The sequence below is a fragment of the Saccopteryx leptura genome, chromosome 1 (assembly GCF_036850995.1).
Source record: "Saccopteryx leptura isolate mSacLep1 chromosome 1, mSacLep1_pri_phased_curated, whole genome shotgun sequence".
NCBI classification, from domain to species: Eukaryota; Metazoa; Chordata; class Mammalia; order Chiroptera; family Emballonuridae; genus Saccopteryx; species Saccopteryx leptura.
This window is the reverse complement of record NC_089503.1, coordinates 309,739,730-309,759,968: the sequence shown is the minus strand read 5'-3', so window position 1 is coordinate 309,759,968 and position 20,239 is coordinate 309,739,730. Positions and strand designations below refer to the sequence as shown.

The following is a 20,239-nucleotide window of genomic DNA, read 5'->3' as shown; positions in this document are numbered from 1 at the left end:
GATCTTGAGATGAGGTGATTATCCTGGATTTTCCAGCTGGGTCCTGTAATGCCGGTGTCTGTAGCCAGGCAGGTTCACATTGGATTCGGGAAGATAGTAGAGGAACTGCAAAGCCAGAAAGCATTGGGTGATGCCTGTTCACTGGAGGCTCACAGAGACAGGTGAGCAAATAAGCAAAGGAAAACTGCTTTTCACAGTGGAGGGCAAGGGATCAGGAAAACCCCCATACAGTGGTGGCTGAGGGAATCAGGGAGCTGTACCTTGAGGTGGCGGGAAAGCACTCTGGGAGAATTGCCACTGAAGGAAAGCACCCATAGCTTTTCATAGAGACTAATGCACTAATCGTGCAAAGTGTTTGTAGCTGGGAAACCAGTGAGCAAGCCTAGCCACAGCTGTTTCCCCACAGGCCCTAAATATAATCACATGTATTCTTTTTTTTTTTTTTTGTATTTTTCTGAAGCTGGAAACGGGGAGGCAGTCAGACTCCTGCATACGCCCTACCGGGATCCACCCGGCATGTCCACCAGGGGGCGATGCTCTGCCCATCTGGGGCGTCGCTCTGTCACGACCAGAGCCATTCTAGCGCCTGGGGCAGAGGCCAAGGAGCCATCCCCAGGGCCCCGGCCATCTTTTGCTCCAATGGAGCCTCAGCTGCGTGAGGGGAAGAGAGAGACAGAGAGGAAGGAGAGGGGGAGGGGTGGAGAAGCAGATGGGTGCCTCTCCTGTTTGCCCTGGCCGGGAATCGAACCCGGGACTTCCGCACGCCAGGCCGACGCTCTACCACTGAGCAAACTGGCCAGGGCCTAATCACATGTATTTTTATAAGAGAGAGGCAGAGAAGCCTGACCTGTGGTGGTGCAGCGAATAAAAGCATCGACCTGGAATGCTGAGGTTGCCAGTTCAAAACCCTGGGCTTGCCTGGTCAAGGCACATACGGGAGTTGATGATTCTTGCTCCTCCCCCCTTTCTCTCTCTCTCTCTCTCTCTCTCCTCTAAAATGAATAGATAAAAAAATCTAAAAAAAAAAAAAAAAAGAGAGAGAGGCAGAGGGAGATTTTTACACACAAAAGAGACTATTGAAGATAGACCAAAGAGAGGGGGCACAATTTGAAGTTGCTGGCCTTTCCATTGGACTGATACAGCCATTAATCAAGAAGGCTGGGCCCTGGCCGATTGGCTCAGTGGTAGAGCGTCGGCCTGGCGTGCAGGAGTCCTGGGTTCGATTCCCAGCCAGGGCACACAGGAGAAGCGCCCATCTGCTTCTCCACCCCTCCCCCTCTCCTTCCTCTCTGTCTCTCTCTTCCCCTCCCACAGCCAAGGCTCCATTGGAGCAAAGTTGACCTGGGCGCTGAGGGTGGCTCCATGGCCTCTGCCTCAGGTGCTAGAATGGCTCTGGTTGCAACAGAGCAACGCCCCAGATGGGCAGAGCATCGCCCCCTGGTGTGCATGCTGGGTGGATCCCGGTCGGCACATGTGAGAGTCTGTCTGACTGCTTCCCTGTTTCCAACTTTAGAAAAATACAAAAAAAAAAAAAAAAAAAAAAAGAAGGCTGGCAGCTCCAGAAGCTGGAAGAGGCAACGATTCCCCACTACAGCCACCAGAGGGAGCGTGGCTTCGCTAAAACCTCGATTTTGGCCCAGGATTACTGATTTGAGACTTCTGGCCTCCAGAACTATAAAGGTATCAAGTTCTATTGTTTTAAGCCACAAGTTTGTGGTAATTTTTTTTACAGCCGCACAGGAAGCTATGAAAGGGGTCAAGATACAATATACTATTCGGTTCACCAATATTCTATCTTTCCAGTTGACCCAGCACTATTTACTGAAAAGATCATCCATCTCTCATTGCATGGCACTGTCACTTTGTCATAGATCAAGTGTGGGTTTGTTTCTGGTTTTTTTTTTTTTTGTTTTTTTTTTTTTACAGAGAGAGAGAGAGAGAGAGTCAGAGAGAGGGATAGACAGGGACAGACAGACAGGAACGGAGAGATGAGAAGCATCAATCATTAGTTTTTCATTGCGCGTTGCAACACCTTAGTTGTTCATTGATTGCTTTTTTTAAATTTAATTTAATTTTATTTTATTTATTCATTTTTTTTAGAGAGGAGAGAGACAGAGAGGGAGAGAGAGGAGAGAGAGACAGAGAGAGAGAAGGGGGAGGAGCTGGAAGCATCAACTCCCATATGTGCCTTGACCAGGCAAACCCAGGGTTTTGAACCGGCGACCTCAGCATTTCCAGGTCAACGCTTTATCCACTGCGCCACCACAGGTCAGGCCTGATTGCTTTTTCATATGTGCCTTGACCGCAGGCCTTCAGCAGACTGAGTAACCCCTTGCTCGAGCCAGCGACCTTGGGCTCAAGCTGGTGAGCTTTTGCTCAAACCAGATGAGCCTGCGCTCAAGCTGGCGACCTCAGGGTCTTGAACCTGGGTCTTCCGCATCCCAGTTCGATGCTCTATTCACTGCGCCACCGCCTGGTCAGGCATGTTTCTGGGTTTTATTCTGTGCCATAGTCCATTTGTTTCTGTACCAACACCGCACTATTTTTTGTTTGTTTGTTTTTTTACAGAGACAGAGAGTCAGAGAGAGGGATAGATAGGGACAGACAGGAACAGAGAGAGATAAGAAGCATCAATCATTAGTTTTTTGTTGTGACACTTTAGTTGTTCATTGATTGCTTTCTCATATGTGCCTTGACCGTGGGGCTACAGCAGACTGAGTAACCCCTTGCTCCCCTTGCTTGAGCCAGCAACCTTGGGTCCAAGCTGGTGAGCTTTGCTCAAACCAGATGAGCCTGCGCTCAATCAAGCAGGTGACCTCGGGGTCTTGAACCTGGGTCCTCGGTCTCCCAGTCCAATGCTCTATCCACTCCGCCACCGCCTGGTCAGGTTATTTATTATTATTATTTTTTTTAATTTATTTATTCATTTTAGAGAAGAGAGACAGAGAGAGAGGGAGAGAGAAGGGGGAGGAGCAGGAAGCATCAACTCCCACATGTGCCTTAACCAGGCAAGCTCAGGGTTTTGAACCGGCAACCTCAGTGTTCCAGGTCGACGCTTTATCCACCGCACCACCACAGGTCAGAACACTGCACTGTCTAAATTCCTATACTTACAATAGTTCTTGATGTCTGGTGCAGTAAGTTCTCTAGTTTTGTTTTTTATTGTGGTTTTTTATATAAATGGCTTTTTGTTTACATTGTCATATACATTTTAGAATCAGCTTGTTAAGTTCAGGGAAAAACCTTCTGGGATTTTGATTGGACTGCATTGAATTTATATAGTAATTTGAGAAAAATTGATATAACATTGCCTTCTAGTCCTTGAAAATGATATATCCTTCAATTTATTCAGATCTTGTTTAATTTCACACAATAATGTTATTAAAAATTTTAAATTGAAGTATAACTCATGTACCTAAAATTCATTCATTTAAAATAAAGTATGCAATTTAGCCTGGCCTGTGGTGATGCAGAGCATCGACCTGGAATGCTGAGTTTGACTGTTCAAAATCCTGGGCTTGGCCTGACCTGTAGTGGTGCAGTGGATAAAGCATCGGCCTGGAACACTGAGGTTGCCAGTTCAAAACCCTGCACTTGTCTGGTCAAGGCACATATGTGAGTTGATGCTTCCTGCTCCTTCCCCCTTTCTCTCTCTCTCTCTTTCTCACTCTCCCTCTCTAAAATGAATAAATAAATAAATTAATTAAAACAAAATCCTGGGCTTGCCCAGTCAAGGCACATATGACAAGCAGTCAATGAACAACTAAAGTGAAGCAATTATGAGTCAATACTTCTTGTTCCCCCACCCTCTGTAAATTCAATAATAAAAAAGTGTACAATTTAATGTTTTTTAGTATATTTACAAATATGTGCAGTCATCACAACTGTCTGATTTCAGAATATTTCTATCACTCCCAAAAGAAACTTCATAGTCAGTCATTCCCTAGTCTCCTTCCCTCCAGTCCCTGGCAGCCACCAATCTACTTCCTGTTTACCTATTCTAGCCATTTCATATATGGAATCATATGACTATATGGCCTTTTATGTCTGGCTTGTTTCACTCAGCATAATGTTTTCAAGTTCTATCCATGTTGTAACATGCATCAGAACTTCATTCCTTTTTATAGCTGAATAATATTCCACGACATACATTGTATTCATCCATGCATCAGTTGATGGATATTTGGATTGTTTCCACTTTTGGGCTTTTATGAATAATACTGCTGTGACCATTAGGTGTGAGTTTTTGTGTAGACATATATATATTTTTTTAATTTTTAAATTTAATTAATTTATTTATTTAAAATTTTTTTTAATTAATTAATTTTTTTTACAGAGACAGAGAGTGAGTCAGAGAGAGGGACAGACAGGGACAGACAGACAGGAACGGAGAGAGATGAGAAGCATCAATCATCAGTTCTTCATTGCGCGTTGCGACACCTTAGTTGTTCATTGATTGCTCTCTCATATGTGCCTTGACCGCGGGCCTTCAGCAGACCGAGCAACCCCTTGCTGGAGCCAGCGACCCTGGGTTCAAGCTGGTGGGCTTTTGCTCAAACCAAATGAGCCCACGCTCAAGCTGACGACCTCGGGGTCTCGAACCTGGGTCCTCTGCATCCCAGTCCGACGCTCTATCCACTGCACCACCGCCTGGTCAGGCTAGACATATATTTTTAATTTTCTTGGGTATTTTATACCTGGGAGTGAAATTGCTAGGTCAGATGGTAACTCTATATTTAACTTTCTTGAGACATTACTAAACTGTTTTCCAAAGTGGCCACACCATTTTACATTTCTACCAGCAATGTGAGAAAGTTCTAATATTCCACATCCTGGACAACACTTATTGTTTGTCATTTTATTATAGCCATCCTGGTGGGTGTGAAATGAGATCTAATTGTGGTTTTTATTTAGATTTTTCTAATGACTACTACACAATAGCAATTCGTAGTTTTCAGTGTAGAGGACTTGCCCACCTTTTGTTCAATTTATTCCCAGGAAGCTGATGTTTTGATACTCTTAGAGGCGGTTTCATTTTTAAAAGCAGATTTTTTGTGTGTGTGTTTTATATTCACAGTAAAATTGAGTGGAAAAATACAGAGTTTCCATATATCCCCTGCCTATACACACACACTCTCTCCCTCTCCCTCTCTCTCTCTCTCTCTCTCTCTCTCTCTCTCTCAACACCCCATTGTTTCAATCAATGAAACTACATTGATACATAATCACCCAAAGTCCATAGTTTATGTTAGGGTTCACTCTTGGTGTTGTACACTCTACAGCTTTGACATATGCGTAATACATGTATCCATCAGTATGATATCATACAAAATAGTTTTCACTGCCCGAAAAATCCTCTGTGCTCCATTCATTCATCCCTCCCTTCCCCCAATCCTGGCAACCATTGCTCCTTTTACCGTTGCCATAGTTTTGCCTTTTCTAGAATGTTGTATAGTTGAAATCATACAGAGTAGCCTTTTCAGATTGGCTTCTGTCACTTAGTAATATACATTTGAGTTTCTTTCATGTCTTTTCATGGCTTGATAGCTCATTTCTTTGTGGCACTGAATACTATTTTGTTGTCTGGAAGCACCACAGTTTATTTATCTGTTCACCTCCTGAAGGACATCTTGGTTGCTTCCATGTTTTGGCAATTATGAATAAAGCTGTCATAAACATCCGTGTGCGGGTTTTTGTGTGGACTTAAGTTTTCAACACATTTGGGATAAATACCAGGAAGTGTGATTACTGGATCATATGGTAAGATTATGTTAAATTTTGTAAAAAACTGCCAAATTGTCTTCCAAAGTGGCCGCACTACTTTGCATTTCCACCAGCAATGGATGAGAGTTCCTGTTGCTCCATATTCTCACCAACAATTGGTATCGTCAGTGTTTTTGGATTTTGGCCATTCTAAGAGGTACAAGTCGTAAATCCTTGTTGTTTTAATTTGCAACTCTCTAATGATAAATGATATTGAGAATCTTTTGATATGTTTACTTGCCATCTGTACATCTGTTCAGATCTTGACACTTTTTAGGCAGGTTGTTTATTTTCTTATTATTGAGGGTTTTTTTTTAATCTTTTTTTTTTTTTTCATTTTAGAGAGGAGAGAGAGAGAGAAAGAGAAAGGGGGGAGGAGCAGGAAGCATCAACTCCCATATGTGCCTTGACCAGACAAGTGCAGGTTTCGAACTGGCGACCTCAGCATTCCAGGTTGACGCTTTATCCACTGCGCCACCACAGGTCAGGCTTATTATTGAGTTTTGTTTTTATTTTATCAAGTGAGAGGCAGAGAGGCAGAGAGACAGACTGCCGCATGTGCCCCTGCCCCCTGGGATCCACCTGGCAAGCCCCATCTGGGGCTTATGTTCTGCCTACCTGGGGTTGCTGCTCTGTTGCTCAGCAACCAAGCTATTTTAGTGCCTGAGGTGAGGCCATGGAGCCATTCTCAGCACCTGGGACTAACTTGCTCATTTGAGCCATGGCTGTGGGAGAGGAAGGTGGGGGGGAAGGAGGAGAAGCAGATGGTCACTTTTCCTGTGTGCCCTGACTGGGAATCAAATCTGTGACTTCCACACATTGGGCCGATGCTCTACTGCTGAGCCAACCAGCCAGGGACTATTGTTGAGTTTGTTTGTTTTTTACAGAGACAGAGAGAGAGTCAGAGAGAAGGATAGATAGGGACAGACAGACAGGAACGGAGAGAGATGAGAAGCATCAATCATCAGTTTTTCGTTGCAGCACTTTAGTTGTTCACTGATTGCTTTCTCATATGTGCCTTGACCGTGAGTCTTCAGCAGACCGAGTAACCCCTTGCTTGAGCCAGTGACCTTGGGTCCAAGTTGGTGAGCTTTGCTCAAACCAGATGAGCCCGTGCTCAAGCTGGCGACCTTGGGGTCTCGAACCTGGGTCCTTGGCACCCCAGTCTGATGCTCTATCCACTGCGCCACCGCCTGGTCAGGCTATTGTTGAGTTTTAAAGTTTTGTATATTTTAGATAACAGTCCTTTATCAGATATGTCTTTTGGAATATTTCCCCCCAGTTTGTGTCTTCTTATTCCCTTGACTGTGTTTTTTTGCAGAGCAGAAGTTTTTAACTTTAATGAAGTACAGTTATCAAATTCTTTATTTTGTGGGGTTTTTTTGTGTGTGTGTTTGTTTTTTTTTGTAACAGAGACAGAGAGAGACGGAGAGAGGGACAGATAGGGACAGACAGACTGGAAGGGAGAGAGATGAGAAGCATCAGCTCTTCACTGCGGCACCTTAGTTGTTCATTGACTGCTTTCTCATATGTGTCTTTAACGGGGAGCTACAGTAGATCGAGTGACCCCTTGCTCAAGCCAGCAACCTTGGGCTCAAGCTGGTGAGCCTTGCTCAAACCAGATGAGCCCATGCTCAAGCTGGTGACCTCGGGGTTTCAAATTTGGGTCCTCCGCGTCCCAGTCCAATGCTCTATCCACTGCACCACTGCCTGGTCAGGCTCCAATTCTTTCTTTTATGGATTGTGTCTTTGGTGTTGTACCTGAGAAGTCATCACCAAATGCAAGGTCATCTAAATTGTCTCCTATGTTATCTTCTAGGAGCTTAATGGTTTTGGTTTTAAAATGTTGTTTTATATGTATTTGTGGCCAGTGGATAGAATATAGCTGATTTTGTACATTGACCTCCCTTTCTAGTGACTTTGCTAAATTCACATATATTTGTCGAGAGATGTGTGTTAGAGTCTCCTATGACGGGTTTGTCTGTTTCTCCTGTGAGTTCCACTGTTTTGCTTATATTTTGAAGCTCTGCTATTAGGTGCATACAAATTTGGGGTTATATCTTCTTGTTTGAAATGTCCTCTTTATTTCTAGTAATGCTTCTTATCTTTTTTTTTTTTTTTGTATTTTTCTGAAGCTGGAAACGGGGAGACAGACAGACTCCCGCATGCGCCCAACCGGGATCCACCCGGCATGCCCACCAGGGGGCGATGCTCTGCCCCTCCAGGGCGAAGCTCTGCTGTGACTAGAGCCACTCTAGCGCCTGGGGCAGAGGCCAAGGAGCCATCCCCAGCGCCTGGGCCTTCTTTGCTCCAATGGAGCCTCACTGCGGGAGGGGAAGAGAGAGACAGAGAGGAAGGAGAGGGGGAGGGGTGGAGAAGCAGATGGGTGCTTCTCCTGTGTGCCCTGGCCAGGAATCGAACCCGGGACCTCTGCATGCCAGGCCGACGCTCTACCACTGAGCCAACTGGCCAGGGCCAATGCTTCTTATCTTAAAGTCTACTTGGTAACATTGGAACAAGGATAGCAGAGTTCTCTGGTTATTGTTTGTGTGGTATATCTCTCACTATTCTTTTGTTTTCTACCTTTCTGTCTTATATAAAATTATATCTCTTATAAGAAACATATAGTTGGGTTTGTTGCTTTTATCTAGTCTGACTATCTTATCTTTTACTTGGAATATTTATAGTACTTATTTATTTATTTTTGAGAGAGAGAGAGAGAGAGAGAGAGACAGGGGAAGAGATGAGAAGCATCAACTTTAGTTATTCATTGATTGCTTTCTCATATATACCTTGGCTAGGGGCCTCCAGACAACCCAGTGACCCATTGCTCAAGTCAGTGACCTTGGGCTTTGAGGCAGTGACCTTTGGGCTCAAGCTAATGACCATGAGATCCTGTTGATGATCCCATGCTCAAACCGGGTACCCCGTGCTCTAGCTGGCAACCTCTAGGTTTTGAACCTGGGTCGTCAGTGTCCCAGGTGGATGCTCTATCCACTGTGCCACTACCAGTCAGGCTAGAATGTTTAATTAATTAATTATTTTATTTTATTTTTTAGTGTGAGAGGGGGAGGGATAGATAGAGTCAGACAGACAGGAAGGGAGAGAGATGAGAAGCATCAACTCATAGTTGTGGCATCTTAGTTGTTCATTGATTGCTTTCTCATATGTGCCTTTACTGGGGGGCTCCAGCCAAGCCAGCAACCTTGGTCTTAAGCCAGAGACCTCGGGCTCAAGCCAACGACCATGGGGTCATGTCTATAATCCCACACTCAAGCTGGTGACCCTGTGCTCAAGCTGGTGAACCCACGCTCAAGCCAGATGAATCCATGTTGAAGCCAGTGACCTTGGGGTTTAGAATCTGGGACCTCAGTGTCCCAAGCCAACACTCTATCCACTGAGCCACCACCTGGTCAGGCTGGAATATTTAGAGTAATTAAAAAAAACCAAGTGTTTCACCTGACCTGTGGTGTAATGGGTAGAGCATTGACCTGGAACACTGAGGTTGCCAGTTCAAAATCCAGGCTTGCCCCGTCAAGTGCACAAACAAGAAGCAATCAATGAATAACTAAAGTAAAGCAACTATTATATTGCTCTCTCTCTCTCCCTCCTTCTCTCTAAATCAATAAATAAAATTATTTTAAAAACCCTAAATGTTTCAACTTAATCAGCATGAATTGACTCTTTGAAATAAAAGATGAATGAGCTGTTTTACACTTTCCCCCACTTCCTCCCGACCCACTTCCACCCAACCCACTTTCCAGTAACTATTCTTTTTTTTTTTTTTAAGATTTTATTTATTCATTTTAGAAAGGAGAGAGAGAGGGAGAAAGAGAAAGAGAGAGGAGAGAGAGGAGCAAGAAGCATCAACTCCCATATGTACCTTGACTGGGCAAGCCCAGGGGGGATTTTTTGTGTGTTTTTTTTTAATGGGGTGACATTGATAAATCAGGGTACGTATGTTCAAAGAAAACATCTCCAGGTTTTTTTTGACATTTGATTATGTTGCCTACCCCTCACCGAAAGTCAAATTGTCTTCTGTCACCTTCTATCTGGTTTTCTTTGTGCCCCTCCCCTCCTCCCTCTCCTCCCCTCACCCCCATAACCACCACACTCTTGTCCATGTCTCTGAGTCTCATTTTTATGTCCCACCTATGTATGGAATCATGTAGTTCTTAGTTTTTTCTGATTTACTTATTTCACTCAATATAATGTTATCAAGGTCCATCAATGTTGTTGTAAATGATTCAATGTCATTATTTCTTATGGTTAAGTAGAATTTCATAGTATATATGTACCACATCTTCTTTATCCAATCATCTATTGAAGGGCTTTTTGGTTGTTTCTGTATCTTGGCCACTGTGAATAATGCTGCAATGAACATGGGGCTGTGTCTTTACGTACCAATGTTTTTGAGTTTTGGGGTATATACCCAGTAGAGGGATTGCTGGGTCACATGGTAGTTCTATTTTTAATTTTTTGAGGTACTACCATACTTTCTTCCATAATGGTTGTATTACTTTACATTCCCACCAACACTGGATGAGGGTTCCTTTTTCTCCACAGCCTCTCCAACACTTGATATTACCTGTCTTGTTGATAATAGCTAATCTAACAGGCGTGAGGTGGTATCTCATTGTAGTTTTGATTTGCATTTCTCTAATAGCTAATGAAGATGAGCATCTTTTCATATATCTGTTGGCCATTTGTATTTCTTCCTGGGAGAAGTGTCTGTTCATGCACTCTTCCCATTTTTTTATTGGATTGTTTGTTTGTTGTTGAGTTTTATGAGTCCTTTGTATATTTTGGATATTAGGCCCTTATCTGTGCTGTTGTTTGAAAATATCATCTCCCATGTAGTTGGCTGTCTGTTTTGTTGTCAGTTTCTCTTGTTGTGCAAAAGCTTCTTAGTCTGATATAGTCCTATTCATTTATCTTTGCCTTCACTTCCCTTGCCTTTGGAGTCAAATTCATAAAGTGCTCTTTATAACCAAGGCCCATGAATTTAGTACCTATGTTTTCTTCTATGTAATTTATTGTTTCAGGTCTTATATTTAGGTCTTTGATCCATTTTGAATTAATTTTAGTACAAGGGGACAAACTGTAGTTGAGTTTCATTCTTTTGCATGTGGCTTTTCAGTTTTCCCAGCACCATTTATTGAAGAGGCTTTCTTTTCTCCATTGTGTGTTGTTGCCCCTTTATTGAAAATTATTTGACCATCTATATGTGGTTCTATTTATGGGCTTTCTATTCTGTTCCATTGGTCTGAGTGTCTATTTTTCTGCCAATACCATGCTGTTTTGATTGTCATGGCTCTATAGTGTGTCCATAAAGTCATGGTGCACTTTTGACCGGTCACAGGAAAGCAACAAAAGACAATAGAAATGTGAAATCTGCACCAAATAAAAGGAAAACCGTCCCAGTTCCTGTAGGATGATGTGGCAGCACGTGCGCATGCGCAGATGATGACGTAACACCAGGTATACAGCAGAGTAGCCCACGGCCATGCCAGTCGAGATGTGGACGGTACAGAGGAAAGTTCAGTGTGTTCTGTGGTTCGCTAAATTCGAATTTGTGACCAAAGTGCAACGTGAATATCGGCGCGTTTATAACGAAGCACCACCACATAGGAATAACATTACTCGGTGGGATAAGCAGTTGAAGGAAACTGGCAGTTTGGTTGAGCCCGTTCTGGTAGGCCATCAGTCAGTGACGAGTCTGTAGAGGCTATACGGGATAGCTACCTAAGGAGCCCTAAAAAATCTGTGCATGAGCCCACATCAAACTGCACTGAATAGGTATGAAACTGGGAGAGTTTTCCTTTTATTTGGTGCAGATTTCACATTTCTATTGTCTTTTGTTGCTTTTCTGTGACCGGTCAAAAGTGCACCATGACTTTACAGACACACTGTATAATATAATTTGAAGTCAGGTATTGTAATGTCCCCAGCTTTGTTCTTTTTCCTTAGGATTGCTTTGGCTATTCAGGGTTTTTTATAGTTCCATATAAATCTGATGATTTTTTTGTTCCATTTCTTTAAAAAATGCCATTGAAATTTTGATGGGAATTGCATTAAATTTGTTTATCGCTTTGGGTAATATAGTCATTTTGACTATATTTATTCTTCCTATCTAGGAACAAGGAATATTTTTTCATTTTATTGTATCTTTTTTGATTTCCTTTAACAATGCTTTGTAGTTTTCATTATATAGGTCCTTTATGTTCTTTGTTATGTTTATTCCTAGGTATTTTTTTTTTTTTTGTTGCAACCATGAAGAGGATTATTTTTTGAGTTCATTTTCTGATGTTTCATTGTTGGCATATAGGTAGGCAATGGACTTTTGTATATTAATTTTGTATCCTGTGACCTTACTGTATTGGTTTATTGTTTTAGTAGTCTTTTTGTGGAGTCTTTGGGGTTTTTGATATATAGGATCATATTATCTGCAAAAAGTGAAACCTTTACTTCTTTTTTTCTAATATGAATGCCTTTTATTTCTTTTTCTTGTCTGATTGCTCTGGCTAGAACTTCCAGCACTACATTAAATAAGAGTGGAGAAAGTGGACAACCTTGTCTTGTTCCTGATTTTAGGGGGAAAGTCCTCAGTTTTATGCCATTTAATATGATGTTAGCTGATGGTTTATCATAAATGGCCTTTATTATGTTGATATCTTTTCCTTCTATACCCATTTTGTTGAGTGTTTTAAACATAAAATTGTGTTGTATTTTATCGAATGCCTTTTCTGCATCTATTAATAGGATCATGTGGTTTTTGTTCTTTGTTTTGTTGATATGGTGTATTACGTTAACCGTTTTACGTATGTTGAACCAACCTTGTGATTCTGGAATGAATCCCGCTTGATCATGATGTATTATTTTTTTTAATGTGTTGTTGTATTCGATTTGCTAGTATTTTGTTTAGTATTTTAGCATCTGTATTCATTAGAGATATTGGTCTGTAGTTTTCTTTTTTTGTGTTGTTCTTACCAGGTTTCGGTATGAGGGTTATGTTGGCCTCATAAAATGTGTTTGGAAGTATTGCTTCTTCTTCAATTTTTTGGAAGACTTTGAGTAGAATAGGAACCAAGTCTTCTTTGAATGTTTGATAGAATTCACTAGTATAGCTGTCTGGGCCTGAACTTTTATTTTGGGGAGGTTTTTGATAGTTGTTTCTATTTCCTCCCTGCTTATGGGTTTATTTAGGGCAAGCCCAGGGTTTTCAACCAGCAATCTCAGCATTCCAGGTTGACACTTTATCCACTGTGCCACTGCAGGACAAGTCAGTTACTATTCTTTATATTATTTTTGCTTTGTTAAAGTTTAGAACATTTAAATTCTGTCTGTTTTTTCACCATAACTTCTTTGCTTGTTAGTTTTTTTTCTTTTTAATCCAAAATGTGTGTATTGGGATGGTTCCCCACTCATCTTGGTTCCAGGTATGTTTGGTGCTGTTCCCTTCAGAAGGAGCACCCTCTGTCAGCCTTACTTTTCCTCCCACAGGCTGACGGAGGATGGTGAAGCAGCCAACACACAAGACTACTATTTATGCACTGCTAAAGACTAAGGATGGTTTGACTTTACAGCATCCTGGGCCTCTCGCATCCATGAAGGAGTGACTGGGGCTCTGCACCAGGCGCCTCTTCTTGTCTCTCCTCTCCTCCTCTTCTGAATAGGGGTGGAGGACATCCACTGCGAGAGGCATGTTGTTGTGGGGAAGTCGTCACCACCGGAAAGGCATCACTTGTTTAGTTTTTTTTTTTTTAATCCAGTGAGAGGAGGGGAGGCAGAGAGACAGACTCCCACATGTGCCTCAGTTGGGATCCACCCAGCAAGCCCACTAGGGGGCAATGCTCTGCCCATCTGGGGCATTTCTCCTTTGCTCAGCAACTGAACTCTTCTTAGCACCTGAGGCTGAAGCCATGGAACCATCCTCAGTGCGTGGGGCCAACTCGCTCCAATTGAGCTGTGGCTGCAGGAAGGGAGGGGGAGAGAGAGAGAGAACACCAATGAGAGGGGGAGGAATGGAGAAGCAGATGGGAACTTCTGTGTGCCCGGACCGGGAATTGAACCTGGGACATACATATGCCAGGCTGATGCTCTACCACTGAGCAAACCAGCCAGGGCTACTTGTTTAGTTTTAATTCTCTGTTGAAGTGGGTTCAATGCTTCCCTTAGTCCCTTTCCCACCACGTCTCCCTTTCTGAGTTCATTTATTTAGAATTGTCTCTTTGTTGGCTACTTGTCATTATCAAGTTGTTTTTGAAGAAGGGATCACAGATGCTTTATGTTAGTAGTTTTGTTGCAACACCTTAGTTGTTCATTGATTGCTTTCTCACATGTACCCTGACCTTGGGGCTACAGCAGACCGAGTAACCCCCTGCTCGAGCCAGCGACCTTGGGTCCAAGCTGGTGAGCCTTGCTCAAACCAGATGAGCCTGCGCTCAAGCTGGCGACCTCGGAGTCTCAAACCTGGGTCTTCCGCATCCCAGTTCGACGCTCTATCCACTGCGCCACCACCTGGTCAGGCTATGTTAGTAGTTTTAACTTAACAGAGAATCACTCACTAAAGATATAAACATAAAATAAAGCAAAATCAAATAAGACAATAGCAAGATGCACCCACGTGCTCCCCATTGGACAGGTGTTGGCTTTCATGTCATCTCTCCTTTGAGTTATTTTTTTAAGATTTTTTTATTTATTCATTTTAGAGAAAGGAGACAGAGAGAGAGAGAGAGAGAGGCAGAGAGAGAAGGGAGGGAGGAGCAGAAAGCATCAACTCCCATATGTGCCTTGACCAGGGAAGCCCGGGGTTTTCGAACTGGTGACCTCAGTGTTCCAGGTCGATGCTTTTACCCACTGCGCCACCACAGGTCAGGCTCATCTCTCCTTTGACCTATCTTAGAAATGGTGGCCCTTAGTGAGATTTTGTTTACAACAGGGGTTGCCACATCAATTCCAATAGACTGCCTAGAATTAAACTGACCACCTAAGGTGTTGGTGAGGACATGGAACTCACATCCACCAACACTGGTGGGAGGATGATACAAGCAGGTAGACTGACTGAGGCTGAATGTATGCCGACCCTATGATCAATCAAGCTTACTCTTATTTATTTATTTATTTTTTTGCATTTTTCTGAAGCTGGAAACAGGGAGAGACAGTCAGACAGACTCCCGCATGCGCCCAACGGGGATCCACCCGGCACGCTCACCAGGGGGTGACGCTCTGCCCACCAGGGGGCGATGTTCTGCCCATCCTGGGCGTCGCCATGTTGCGACCAGAGCCACTCTAGCACCTGAGGCAGAGGCCACAGAGCCATCCCCAGCGCCCGGGCCATCTTTGCTCCAATGGAGCCTTGGCTGCGGGAGGGGAAGAGAGAGACAGAGAGGAAGGCGCGGCAGAGGGGTGGAGGAGCAAATGGGCACTTCTCCTGTGTGCCCTGGCCGGGAATCGAACCCGGGTCCTCCGCACACTAGGCCGACACTCTACCGCTGAGCCAACTGGCCAGGGCTTAAGCTTACTCTTGAGTGTGACTCCAACTGGAAGGCATATATATGTTTATCAGAAGAAGTGTACCTGACTACTCATAGCCCCCAAACAGGGACTGCCCAAATGCCCATAAACAGTGTAGTCACACAACAGAATACTATTCAGTAATGAGAACGGACAATCTACAAAGACATGGACCCATGTGGAAGAATCTTACTGATATGTAGTGAATGAGAGACACCAGAGACAAAGGAGCACATGCTGCATGATTCCATTTTTTGTGAAGAACAAAAACAGGTGAAAGCAATCCATGGCCATGGAGGACAGAAGAGCAGCTGCCTCTGGAGGAGTTCCTGACTGGGCTCCAGGAACGTCCCGGGTCTTGACCTGGCTGGTGGTCAACTGGATGTATGCACAGGTAAAAATCCATTGAGCTCCCACTTAAGATCTGTGCATCTTACTGTGTTTTATACCTAGTAAAAAGTTTTAAGGCCCTGGTCAGGTGGTTCAGTGGACAGAGAATTGTCCCAGTACACTGAGGTCATGGGTTCGATCCCCAGTCAGGGCACATATGGAAAGCAGCCAATAAGTGCACAACTAAACTAAACAGCTAAGTGGAAAACCAAGTTGATCCTTCTCTCTCTCTCTCTCTCTCTCTCTCTCTCAAATCAATGAAAACTTTTTTTAAGTTTTAAAAAACTTTAAAGAAAGGTTTGAGGCATAAGGTCACCTCCAGCCAGGACTTGGAGACTGAATGTGCCATGCAGGCTCCCTAAATGACACCTTGATCAGCCTAGTCACCTGCTGTGATAGAATAAATTTTTTAAGAATATCTACTAGACCAGTGTTTTCCACTCCACACATGCTCTTCCAGGACTTGGCCAGTTCTCCATCAAGAGCTATAGTATATGCCCCGTCATCCCCTCCTCCTCAGCCTGGGAGAGCTTGTGACTGTTTTGACCAATAGAATGTGGCACAGGTGACATGGGCTAACTTCCAAGGCCAGGTCAGAAAGGGCGATGGCCTCCTCTGGTTCTCCTGTGACATATGTCTTTGAAACCACCATGTAGGAAGCTGGCTGTCCTGATGCCACCATGCTATAGAGACCATGCAGTGAGACCACAGCTAGGCACCTGAGGAGCCCTGCTGTCCAGCTGCTAGCGCCCTTTGATCTGTGCCAGGTGATGCCACATGAGCAGAGACCAGCTATCCAGCTGCAGATTCAAGAGCTGAATAAATGGTGGTGCTTGTTTGATGCTATGTTGTGGGGTGGGTCGATATGCACCAGTAGGAAACCGGAACACCTGGTCACTATTCCCCAGGGCTTCCTCCAGGCCCTCTGTTCTCCAGTCATGCCAGCTGCACCCAGGTCCGCTCCGTTCACTAAGGCAGGAATGACTTCCCTGCCTCACTCTACCAGGTCCAGTTTCTGCCCCACCTCCTCCAGGAAGGCTTCCTGTTTCCAGTGTTGCTCAGTGTTTAAAAGCAAGTTGATGGTGGGGGAATGGTGATGATGGGGGAGGCTGTGTGTGTGTGGGGGGGGGGTAGGAGGTGTATGGGAAATCTCTGTACCTTCTGCTCAATTTTGCTTTGAACTTAAAATTGCTCTAAAATAAAAAGTCTATTAAGAATAAAGCAAGCTGACTCCAAAACCAGACTGAGTTTGGGTTAAAATCCCAGATCTCCCACTTCCTGGCTGGATTCCCTTGGGTAAATTACTTAACTCGGAGCCTCAGTTTCCTCATTCATAACATGGGATCATAACAGTGGCTACTTCCCAGGTCTTTGTGAGGATGAAAGGCATTAATCTATGGAAAGCACTCACAATGACCCCCGCATGCAGCAAGCTCTCTGCCATGTTGGCAATTATTATTATTGCTCCAGACCCTGGAGTCCTGTCATCTCTGAGCTCTGGGAGCTGACTCAGTGTGTGAGATGCATTGGAAATCTAATATGTATTATTCATTTGTTCATTTGTTCTACCCATATCTCCAGAGTTCCAGCTGTGTGTCAAGTACTGGGCTAGGCTCTAGGGGTGCAGCAATGAAGGAGGTGGGCTCCATCTTTGCCCTTGTGGGCTTACATTCTATGGGGGTGGAAATAGACAAATACATCAAAAAAGTTGACAGATTTTCATGAGAGCTTCAAAGGGCAAAAATAGGAGCTGGAGACAGAAAAACAGTTGGAGGACAGGGAAACTTCTCTGGGGAGGGTACATCACCAAGCTGAAACTCGGAGGTGAGGGAGGAGCCAGTCTTGAGGAAAGGGAAGGGGAAAGCATTCCAGACAGAGGGGCGTGGGTCTAGTGTTAAGGTTCCTGTAGGGTCCAGGTGTACTGGGGCTTAGGCAGAATGAGGGGGAAATGGGGAGGCCAGGAGCGGGGCAGAATCTATTAGAGTCACTGGTCTTTCTGGCAGATAGAGTCCTCATGGACTGCAATAGCCAATGCTATACTGGATGTCTACTATGTGCAGGGCACTTTAGGTAGTATCCTCCCCATTTTACAGGTAAGGAGACTGAGGCACTGAGAGAGAGGGGGGTTTAAATGCAGCAGTCTGGCTCCAGAGCTGGTACAGGACTGCAGGTTCTTTTTATTCAGGCTACCCCCACTGCATATGGGGAAAATGAGGCCCAGAAAAGAGGTTCCAGCTCCCCAAAGCCCAACAACAAACAAGAAATTTGAACCCAGTTTCCATGTCCGCAAGGAGGATGCTTATTCTCCCAAGAGCGTGCTGCAGTCAACAGGTTCCTGGTTGGGACAGGGCAGCTCTGCCCCGTGGCCTTGATTCCTCACTTGCACCTGGGACTGTAACAGACCTGCCCTCTGGGGTTGCGTGAGATGGAACGAGTTCAGCACCTAGCATGGGGTTGGAGTTCCCTCAGTGAAGGCGGTAGGAGGATTATTCACCTGCCTTGCGGGCAGGACCCGCCCACTCACCTCATGTTCTCCGCTGGGGGTGGGTCTGAGTCACAGGGACTATAGTGAGCAGGACCCAAGGCTCGGAATGGAGCAAGTTCCAGCAAGTGAGAGGAATGAGGGGCCTTTGGGAACATAACACAAGATTTCCCAACCCTGGGCCTTTGCGCGGGCTGTTCCTGCTGCCTGGACTGTGCGGCCCTTTCCTGCCTCTCCCTCAGCTTCAGTTTTCTATGTCCCTGGTCAGAGTTCAGGCTTTCCGCTTTTTACCTCTTTAAGGAACTTTTGTTCATAAGATTTAAGAAACTAATTTTAGAAAACGCTTATACTGTTACAGGAAAGCAATCCAATGGAGGATTGACACTCAGATAACTATAAGAGGAAAAGAGAATTTATTAAAGTCAGCGAAGCACGCGGGGCCTGTGGCTCCAAAGACACGTGCTCCCCGAAATTACATCTTATATACCTTTTACAGAACACAAGTTCACATACATGGATCTCATGATTCCTTTGTCTAGAGGTACATACGTCAACACACGATTTCAGGATGGGGGGGGGCTTACATGATGTCAGAGGATAAGCGTTTGTAAATGGCCCATTAAGGAGAAAGAAAGGGGAGAGGAAAGGGCTACTCAAATCTCTCTTCCCCCTCCTGCATTCCTGGCTGTTTACCTTCTTCCTCACAGGTGTGGGGAAGGGAGGGGGTCCAAGTCTCCTTCCTCTTTCCATTCAAAACCTAGTACAGCCTGACCAGGTGGAGGCACAGTGGATAGAGCATCGGACTGGGATGTGGAGGACCCAGGTTCGAGACCCCAAGGTCGCCAGCTTGAGCGCGGGCTCATCTGGTTTAAGCAAGGCTCACCAGCTTGAGGCCAAGGTCACTGGCTCGAGCAAGGGGTCACTCGGTCTGCTGTAGGACTCCCCCCCCCCCCCCCCCCCCCCGTCAAGGCACATATGAGAAAGCAATCAATGAACAACTAAGGAACCACAACGAAGAATTGATGTTTCTCATCTCTCTCTCTCTCTCTCTCTCTCTCTCCCTTCCTGTCTGTCCCTCTCTCTGTCTCTGCCACAAAAACAACAACAAAAACAACCTAGCACAAAAACCTCTCCATTTACAACATAATAGCCCTTCCTAAGCAGGAATGCCATCGGCTGGTGTAAATCACACACAAGTATAAAAATCATATTTACAAAATCTCTCTGAACGCATGGCCTAAATCATAAAATGCCTTTTAAGCCTCTTAGTAAAAGAGGGGTTTCTTATCTCAGTACATAGTATGTCCTGTATAAGATGAGCTCTCGAAACTGTTCACTGTTGCTGTCACTGAACACCAGCTTTGTGCCAGGTACTTCACAGAAAGTCATTCATTTAACCACACACAACCACTATTGTCTCCACTTCTTAGTGCCCCCCAGGGTCACGCTCTCCCTGAAGGGGCAGGGCTTCTTCTGCGTGACCTCACAGTTGGTCCCAGCAGCAGAGGGAGACACACAGCCCTCAAGCCCATAGGACCCTGTGACTTCCAGCATGCTGGTCCCCTAGTCTACCCTGTCCTACTGACTCAGATTGGATGATTCCTAAGGTCTTTCTCTAAAATTCTGGGCTCCAGACAGCGTTCTCAGGTGGCCACCTCTGCTGGGGTGTCCTGGGAGAGCTGGCAGGCAGCTTGAGCTCCCATGGACGCCCTTGGAGGTACCCTTTGTCTTCTTTGGAGGTACCATCTTTTCTCAGAAGGAGCATTGGTGGCTTGCTGGGAGGGGCATCTCTCTCTGATGGAGTGGTGCAGATGGGGAAACTGAGGCACAGAGCGGACCAGTGATGTGGTCAGGGAGCATAGCCACCAAGAGGGGGCTGGGGAGAGAAGCCCAACATCAATTCTGGCCCTTTTCTCTGTCTCCTCCCAGCTCTCTGTAGCCCCCCACCCAGCCTGGACCCCCAAACAGGGACCTGCCCCTGCCTAGCTCAGCTTGCAGCGCCATGGGAGCCCAAGGACAGGCAGGCACAAATCTCTCTGCAGCTGTTCCCAATAGGAATGAGGGAGAGGCACTGTTTCTACTCTCCAT

At 44.9% G+C, this 20,239-nt stretch overlaps 1 pseudogene; it reads right to left on the bottom strand.

Moving 5' to 3' along the window:
• Positions 1-13,187: 13,187 nt before the first annotated feature.
• On the bottom strand, positions 13,188-13,468 carry LOC136388396 (small ribosomal subunit protein eS27-like; annotated as a pseudogene).
• Between the last annotated feature and the right edge of the window lie 6,771 nt (positions 13,469-20,239).